Source organism: Bos taurus, chromosome 12 (genome assembly GCF_002263795.3).
Source record: "Bos taurus isolate L1 Dominette 01449 registration number 42190680 breed Hereford chromosome 12, ARS-UCD2.0, whole genome shotgun sequence".
Classification (NCBI taxonomy): Eukaryota; Metazoa; Chordata; class Mammalia; order Artiodactyla; family Bovidae; genus Bos; species Bos taurus.
In genome coordinates, this window is record NC_037339.1 from 15,956,753 (window position 1) to 15,965,629 (window position 8,877).

Below are 8,877 nucleotides of genomic sequence, written 5' to 3' on the forward strand. Positions count from 1 at the left end.
AACCTGCAACAGTTGGGTTCCTCCTGAAACAGACCCTGAGACAAAGTTGTGAATGCAAATATTTAGTTTCTTTGGGAGGTGATCGCAGGAAGCGCTGAAGCAGGTGGAGAAGTGAGGAAGGGAAGGGAGGCAGACAGAGGACGTGAATGAGCGGGATGCTCTTGGGGGCAGATGGGGCCTAATCCTGCTGGGGGCCCCAAAGGACCATGCAGAATATCCTGCTGGAGTAGCTTTGGGTGTGTTTGCTGTAACCTCCTCTGTAGGGCCTCGGGCTGCTGGGGCATTGCCTCCCAGCATGTCCATTGCCTCAGGCAGGAAAGCCCTCAGGCAGACCCGTGGCCATGGCAGGGGGAGGTGGCTGCCTGCAGGAACCCCCAGGACCATGGAGATACCCCCAATAGCATCTGCTCCGACCTCACGTAGTGGGTCTTTCTCTCACATTGAGAATAAGGAATTTTTATTGTCAATCACTTCAGTTTCTTTTTGAACATTGGCAGGTAACTACTGTCTGATAAATTATGAGTGAAAAAGATATTTTACTCCAAAATCACTTCCTTTAGCTATTGTCCAATGATAGCTCATTCCAAAGATTTTCAAATTGATAACTGCATTATCTGAGCTTGAAAAAAACCTTGTCCCTGGGACATATGTTTTCATCTTCCTCAAAGTTTGATTTGCAGGCCTATGCCTTCCCCTCCCTATTCTGTGCCCATCTGGTAAATTCCTACAGGCGTGCTAAGTCACTTCAGGTGTGTCCAACTCTGTGCGACCCTCTGGACCATAGCCTGCCAGGCTCCTCTGTCCATGGGATTCTCCAGGCAAGAATACTGGAGTGGGTTGCCATACCCTCCTCCAGGGGATCTTCCCAACTCAGGGATCGAACTTGAATCTCCTCCATCTCCTGCATTGCACACAGATTCTTTACTGCGGAGCCACCGAGGAAACCTGGTAAACCCCTCTCCAAGCTTTAAGACTGAATCGCATCTCTGCGTCAACGATGAGCTCCTGTCAGTCATCCTGCGGTGCCGAGCACAGTGCCCTGTAGGAGGACGTTATGCCATAAACGTTTGCTGAATGCATGAAGGAGTGAAGGAAAGAATGTATGAATGAGTGCATGTGGGATCATTGGTTATTTCAAGCTCTCCCTACCACACATTTGGGAAGTAGCACCCTAACAGCAAAACTGTAAATTCATTATTCTTCCCAGTGTGCCGTAACTCAGGACACTTTATGTTCACATAAACACCTTGAAAATAGTTACTAACAATTTGTTGAGGTGTCACTGTCAAGGCCCACATATGACTGGTTTTTCTTCCCACAATTTGGTGGCTCTTCGACGTGCAGCCACGTGACTCTCCTCCCAGGCCTGGCAGCATCCTCTTCACGGCCTTTTCTCTTGGGCTTACGGTCAGCTTGCTGCCCGCCCTAAAAGCAGGCGGCTCCAGCCCGCCATCCCACTCCAGGGCTGTCCCCATGTCACTCTAGAGTCCTGGGGTGTCACCGTCCACTCTCGAGACAGTGCTACCACTGCTCCTTGGCGCAGACATGGGCCGGGGCAAAGTTTTTACCTAATCTCAGAGCGTTTGCTTTCTTTCTCTGGATTTCTGTAGGAGCTGAAGAACATCTGAAACACTGGCCAATTGTCTTTAAATCAGTTGTTCACTTTGCCATCATGAATTCATCTACGAGTCCATGAAACCCAGAGCTGCTACCAGGACAGTTCTAGAACAGCCAGCATCCTCAGCTTGCTCTTCAGTTACTGCCTGTCTTGTCATCACTGTCAGCATCCATTTGTCAAGCACTGAACAGTGTGAGCTGTTTTCCTTAGAGCTGGAGGTGAGGTAACAGAGCCCTTAGAGCCTCTACCTTAAGTTCTGTTACATTGGCATATTTTTTTCACAACCATGTTTGAACATCCATCCACTTGTTTAATAAATATTTATGGCAGCGCCATTGCACTGCGAATACAATGGCTTAAAAGACCCAGTTCCCCACAAATATTCATAGCAGTGTTAGTCATCATAGCCAAAACAATTAAACAGACTAAACATTGAAAGAATGTTTAGTTGAAACATTGAAAATAATGTTGAAAACATTATTTGGATGGATGTTCAAATTTATTAATGGATGGATAAACAAAATGTGGTGTATATAATAGAACACTTCTCAGCTATAAAAAGAAATAAAGGGCTGATACCTGCTACAACATGGATGAACCTTGAAAACTTTATGCTAAATGAAAGAAGCCAGAAACAAAAGGCTGCATTTAAATGAAATATCCAGAATAGGTAAGTCTACTATAGAGATGGAATGCAGATTGGTTGTTGCTGGGGGCTGGGGAGGGGGTACAGAGTGTGACTGCTTGATGAGTTCAGGATTTCCTTTCAGATGATGAAAATATTTTAGAACTAGATAGAGGTGGTGGTTACACAACAGTGTGAATGTACAAAATGCCACCGAATTGTGCTTTAAGTGGCTCATTTTATGTTATGTGAATTTGGTCTCAATTAAAAATAATTTTTTTAAAGACCTGGTTGCTATTCCTCACAGTCTATGAGTTCCAAAGTTTCACATTCAGGCCCCAGAGAATCTGCAAAGGGGGAAAGAGACCACAGTCTGGTGTGGAGGTAATCATTGACATCACTGAGAACTTTAAAGTAGAAAAGGACATGGAAACCATCAAAGGCCAAAGGCTAGGATGAAATTAGCGGGGAAGTTGGGCCCTGTGGCTCTGTGGTGTTCTTGGTTCAGTCCTGAATTAACAGAGTAGCCTTGTCTTGTCTTGTTTTAGCACTGCTTGGCAGCCACTGGGCAAGCTGGTGGAGGAAGAGGAGATACAAGGATGAATGAGATGGAGACGCAGCCCACTGTCCAACCTACCCGGCAGCTTGTGTCCCAACAGGGGAAGAGACCTGCCCACAGACAGTGAGAAATGGGGTAAGATAAATACTAAATGCTGTGGGAGGGTCACATGGAACTCTCTGGTATAAGCCCAGGAGGAGGAGGGAGATAGACTTCATCCAAGAGAAGGAGTCGCTTTCTGCCTCACAGGGCTGAGGGCAAGTGCCAAGGGCTTAAGAGAACTCCATGCCCCAGACTCTGCCCTGCAAGCTTATGTTTCCATCAGTAAAGGAGGCCAATTGGGTGAGTGGCAGATTGTTTCCCAGTTAGATCAGCAACCCAGGGGAATTAAGGAAGTACCCCCAATGCTGGCTGATTCTGATTCTCTCCCCAAGAGATGCCCACTTGACTCTCCATTTCCCCTGGGTTCTCCGCTGGCAGCAGGAGGCATTAAGGGGCAGGGAACCTCCTCTCTGGAATTTTGCTCTGCTGGAGAGAGTGCCCTGGGCTTGACCTGTAGTATGTTTCACAGTCATCCTTTGAAACAGGGATTATGAACACTTCTTTCTTTCTTTTTAAAATGCCTATTTATATTTATTTAGCTGCACGAGGTCTTAGTTAGGCTTCCCAGGTGGTGTTAGTGGTAGAGAACCTGTCTGCTAAGGCAGGAGATATAAGAGAAGCAGGTTTGATCCCTGGGTCAGGAAGATCCCCTGGAGGAGGGCATGGCAACCCACTCTAGTATTCTTGCCTGGAGAATCCCATGGACAGAGGAGCCTGGTAGGCTGCAGTCCATAGGATCGCAGAGAGTCGGACATGACTGAAGCGACTTAGCAGGCATGTATTGGGTCTTAGTTGCGGCATACGGGATCTTTAGTTGCATACAGACTCCTTAGTTGAGGGATGTGGGACCAGGTTCCCTGACCAGGGGTGGAACCCAGGCCGCCTGCGTTGGGAGTGTGGACTCTCAGCCACTGGACCACTGGGGAGGCCCTAAATGTTCCTTTTTTGCAGATGAGGTTCAGAAAGATGAAATGATTTGCCAAAATCAGACAGCAATAAGTGATGGAATCAGGATATGAACTGGTGTGACATCACGGGCTCTGCTCTGTGTACCTCCGATCCTGTTTGGCTGAGTCGGTGCCATAGGGCATCAACTTTCATTAAGACAAGTCCTCCAATTGGAAACATTAAAGGAAAAACTAATACAAGGCTGAAAAATGTTGACAAGCTATTGCTGGACCTTTACCACTGGGCCTTCCTAGGGTTGCTGTGCTTCAGCTGGGCAGGCTCCATCACTCATGGGGCCTCCCTGGCTCCCCTGAGCATCAGAGGCCTTGACCACTGGCAAGAGTCATGTCCTCAGCCCAGAGCTGAGACCTGCAAGGTTTCTGAGGAAGAAAGAACAAAGTGCCTGGAAACTTGAGTTGCACTCTGTCACAGTGAAAAGGCCAGAATTGGCATTTTAAAAATTCATTGTCTTCTAATAATAAAACTGTGTTTACAGAGAGCTGGGCGTCTGAGAGCATCAGGCTTGTGCAAACATCACTTCTGGAATGTTCACAACACAGGCTCAGGGAAGTGAGAAGGTGACTCTGACTCGGGTCTCTGCAGTTAAAAGAAATGGGCCCAGAGGAAAAGCGTCCTGCTCCAGGCGGGCAGAAAGCAGCCAGAGGGAGGTGATGTGAGTTCCAAGAACAAACACTTGCGGAGCACCCGCGCGTGCCAAGTGCTGTCACAGACACACAAGCAAACCTGTCTTTGCTCTGTGGAGCATCTGCCTCCTGCGTCCTGTGCTCAATTCCTTATTTCTTGAATGCAAAAGCCATGGAGGCAGAGGAAGCTGGTTCTTAGACAGCCAGTGGGAAGAAGTCCTCCTTGGTAGCTCATCTTCATCTTGCACTCACCCTCTTTACATCATGCTCTGAGCCTTGGCACAGTCAAGTCCTCTGCAACCAGCCCAGTTGGCAGAAGCCCTGCTTATCCTTCTGACCTTACCCTGAAGACCCCCTGCTCTGTAAAACAATGAGCAATCCTCTGGACAGAGGAGCCTGGCAGGCTACAGTCCATAGGGTCACAAAGAGTTGGTCATGACTGAAGCGACTTAGCATGCATGCACACAACCAGCCCAGCTGGCAGGAGCCTTGGGAGTCACTGTTGTGTGGAACCTGTGAGCTTGGAGAAGGGCCTGGTCCTGGTACCTTCCTTTCTCCTTCAGATCTGGTCCCGTGGAGGAACTGGTTTGCCTGTCTTCCCACAGCCTGGGGCGAGCTCCCTGGGCACACATGCTCCGCCTTTGCTGGAGGCAGGAGGTGGCAGGAGGCCAACTCTCCAGGGATGGGTTGGATAGTGGTCAGAAGTAGTAAAAGACTGCACACCTAAGCCAAAAATCCTCTAGTCTGGCTTTTCCCAATAATAAAGCTGACATTTTCAATCCTCTCCTGTCAGATTCTTGAATGTATCTCTCCATTGGTTCTGAGCTCAGAGGATGGAAACTGAAGTGTAATTTCTTTCTTTCCTAGAATCCTCCTGGGGTCTCTTTTCTCCCCTAGCACACTCACTGCCTGGCACATAAGGGTGGTGATTTAGTTGCTAAGCCATGTCCAATTCTTGCGACCACGTGGACTGTAGCCTGCCAGGCTCCTCTGTCCATGGGATTTTGCAGGCAAGAATACTGGAGTGGGTTGCCATTTCCTTCTCCAGGGGATCTTCCTGACCCAGGGATCAAACCAGGGTCTCCTGCACTGTAGGCAGATTCTTTACCCTCTGAGCCACCAGTGCCCAGCATATAGCTGCTGCTCTCTATTTATTGAATGATGAAGTCAAAGATGCTAAGATGGGAGGCTGATGCTTTTCCTTCCTTACTGTAGAAATAATCCAAAGCCATTGTCATGGGTCACTTAGTAATTGTGCTTTGGTTGGGAAGGGTCAGGTGAATCAACCCTAATTTGATTGGCTGAAGGTCTCCTATTTTTGAGGAAATTATGTCTGAAATGGACCTAGCCTCAGCCTGAAATGCCCAGGGCAAAACCCCTAGTAGTGTGTTAGTCGCTCAGTTGTGTCTGACTCTTTGCAACCTCATGGACTGTAGCCCAGCAGGCTCCTCTGTCCATGGGGTTCTCCAGACAAGAATACTGGAGTGGGTTGCCCTTCCCTTCTCCAAAGGATCTTCCCAACCCAAGGATCAAACCCCGGTCTCCTGCATTGCAGGCAGATTCTTTATCACCTGAGATCTCTATTGAGAATAAAAGCAATGGGAATTTGATGAAGTTTAATTCTTTTGCAAAGGTCTGTCTAGTCAAAGCTGTGGTTTTTCCAGTAGTCATGTATGGATATGAGAGTTGGACTATAAAGAAAGCTGAGTGCTGAAGCTTTGATGCTTTTGAACTGTGGTGTTGGAGAAGACTCTTGAGAGTCCCTTGGACTGCAAGGAGATCCAACCAATCTGTCCTAAAAGGAAATCAGTCCTGAATACTCATTGCAAGGACTGATGCTGAAGCTGAAACTCCAATACTTTGGCCACCTGATATGAAGAATTGACTCATTAGAAAAGACCCTGATGCTGGGAAAGATTGAAGGCAGGAGAAGGGGACAACAGAGGGTGAAATAGTTGGATGGCATCACTGAATCAATGGACATGACTTTGAGCAAACTCCGGGAGTTGGTGATGGACAGGGAAGCCTGGTGTGCTGCAGTCCATGAGGCCGCAAAGAGTCGGACACGACTAAGTGACTGAACAGAACTGAATTCTTTTGCAGGGATGGAAGTACCTGTTCAGGTTTTTGTTTCAAGAGCGTTCAGCTGTCTAAACACTCAGCTCAGCCAAGCCTCACTCTGCATACAGACTACAGAGGGACTTCAGAGGCTCAAGCATCCTGCTCTCACCTTCCCATCAGCAGAGCTCCTCGTTTCCAACCCTGACTGGAAGGAGATGAACCCCACGGCAGAGGGCAGGTGAGGGTTGGAAGAATTCAGGTGTATATTTAAAAAAAAAAAAGGATTTATTTCCCTTTGGCTGTGCTGGGTCTTTGTTGCTGTGTGTGGGTTTTCTCTAGTTGCATCGAGCGGGGCTACGCTCTAGCTGCGGTGTGCAGGCTTCTCATTGCGGCGGCTCCTCTTGCTGTGGAGCTGAGGCCCTAGGGCGCAAGGGCTTCAGTAGTTGTAGCATATGGGCCTGTAGTTGCAGCTCCCGGGCTCTAGAGCACAGGCTCAATAGTTGTGGTGCACAGTACATGGGATCTTCCCAGACCAGGGACTGAACCCTCATCTCCTACAGTGCAACGCAGATTCTTCACCACTGAACCACTAGGGAAGCCCTGAAGTGTACATTTTAAGGCTGCTGAGGTGGTCACTGAGGCTGTAGTCTTAATGCCAACCCCAGGGAGTGACAAGGTGAAAAAAAAATTTTTTTTTAAGTGTAAAACTGAAAATAAAGAGGGGGACACAAGAGACATCTCAAGACATCTGTCTGTGGGGTGGAGGGGGAGAATGTAGAACTTTCCCCAAGAAAGCAAGTAGAAAGGACATGAAGTTAAAGATCAGTGGACAGAATAAACACCCCCTAATCACTTCATGGCAAATAGATGGGGAAACAGTGGAAACAGTGTCAGACTTTATTTTTTAGGGCTCCAAAATCACTGCAGATGGTGACTGCAGCCATGAAATTAAAAGACGCTTACTCCTTGGAAGGAAAGTTATGATCAACCTAGATAGCATATTCAAAAGCAGAGACATTACTTTGCCAACAAAGGTCCGTCTAGTCAAGGCTATGGTTTTTCCAGTAGTCACGTATGGATGTAAGAGTTGGACTGTGAAGAAAGCTGAGCGCTGAAGAATTGATGCTTTTGAAGTGTGGTGTTGGAGAAGACTCTTGAGAGTCCCTTGGACTGCAAGGAGATCCAAGCAGTCCATTCTGAAGGAGATCAGCCCTGGGTGTTCTTTGGAAGGAATGATGCTAAAGCTGAAACTCCAGTACTTTGGCCACCTCATGCGAAGAGTTGACTCATTGGAAAAGACTCTGATGTTGGGAGGGATTAGGGGCAGGAGGAGAAGGGGACGACAGAGGATGAGATGGCTGGATGGCATCACCGACTCGATGGACATGAATTTGAGTGAACTCTGGGAATTGGTGATAGACAGGGAGGTCTGTCGTGCTGCGATTCTTGGGGTCGCAAAGAGTCGGACACAACTGAGCGACTGAACGGAGCTGAGCTGAATCTTTCCGTATTTCTGTCGTCTTGGTGCTGAAGCAGGATTGGCCCCTAAGTTTAATTCTTTCAGGCTACACAAAGGATGTTTGTCTCTCCCCTGTCTTTTTCTGTGTGTGGTGTGGGGGTGATGGTGGGGGATGGGAAATGGAGTCCTAGCCACACGGCAGAAGAAACCCAGGAGGTCTGGGTTTCCCACCACTGCAGATGTGCCCGGGGTTGGGAACAGGAGGCAGCAGGTCTGCTTGATTGAAAAAGAAAAACCCACAGGGGTCCTTCTGATTAAACACAGGTCCCAAGGACCCACGTATTGCACAGAGAAGGCTGCTCAATATTATCTACCAACCTAAATGAGAAAAGAATTTGAAAAAGAATAGATGCGTGTATATGTATAACTGAATCACTTTGCTGTCCAACCAGAAACTATCACAACATCGTTGACCAGCTATACTCCAGTATAAATTTTTTTTTAAAATGCAGGTCCCATCAGGAACCTTTCTTCTTTTCATTGCAACTCAGCATGGTGAAATGGGGTAACTTGCCAAATGAAGAGAAAATCACCTCTTAGAAGTTGCTGTGCCAGTTAAATACACTAATATTATGTGCCACGGCCTATTTTATCACCTTGTGGTAGATCCAGAAATGCCATGCCTGGGAAGCTTCCCTCTAGTGCACCTCTTTGGGAATGAAGCGTTCAGGTTGCTTCCTAGGACTCTGGGAGGCAAGGCCCTTCTGGGAGGGGCTGCAAATAGGGTCAAGCGTGACTTGATAGGATACTTAGGTGTGATTAGTTGATCAGTCGTGTCCCACTCTTTGCGACCCCATGGAC

At 47.8% G+C, this 8,877-nt stretch overlaps 1 long non-coding RNA gene across 1 annotated transcript; it reads left to right on the top strand.

Moving 5' to 3' along the window:
- Positions 1 to 2,141: 2,141 nt before the first annotated feature.
- On the top strand, positions 2,142 to 7,665 carry LOC112449123 (uncharacterized). Its single transcript, XR_003037616.2, has 3 exons — positions 2,142 to 2,288; positions 2,792 to 2,937; positions 6,600 to 7,665. It is a non-coding gene; the product is annotated as an uncharacterized lncRNA (long non-coding RNA).
- Positions 7,666 to 8,877: the final 1,212 nt, after the last annotated feature.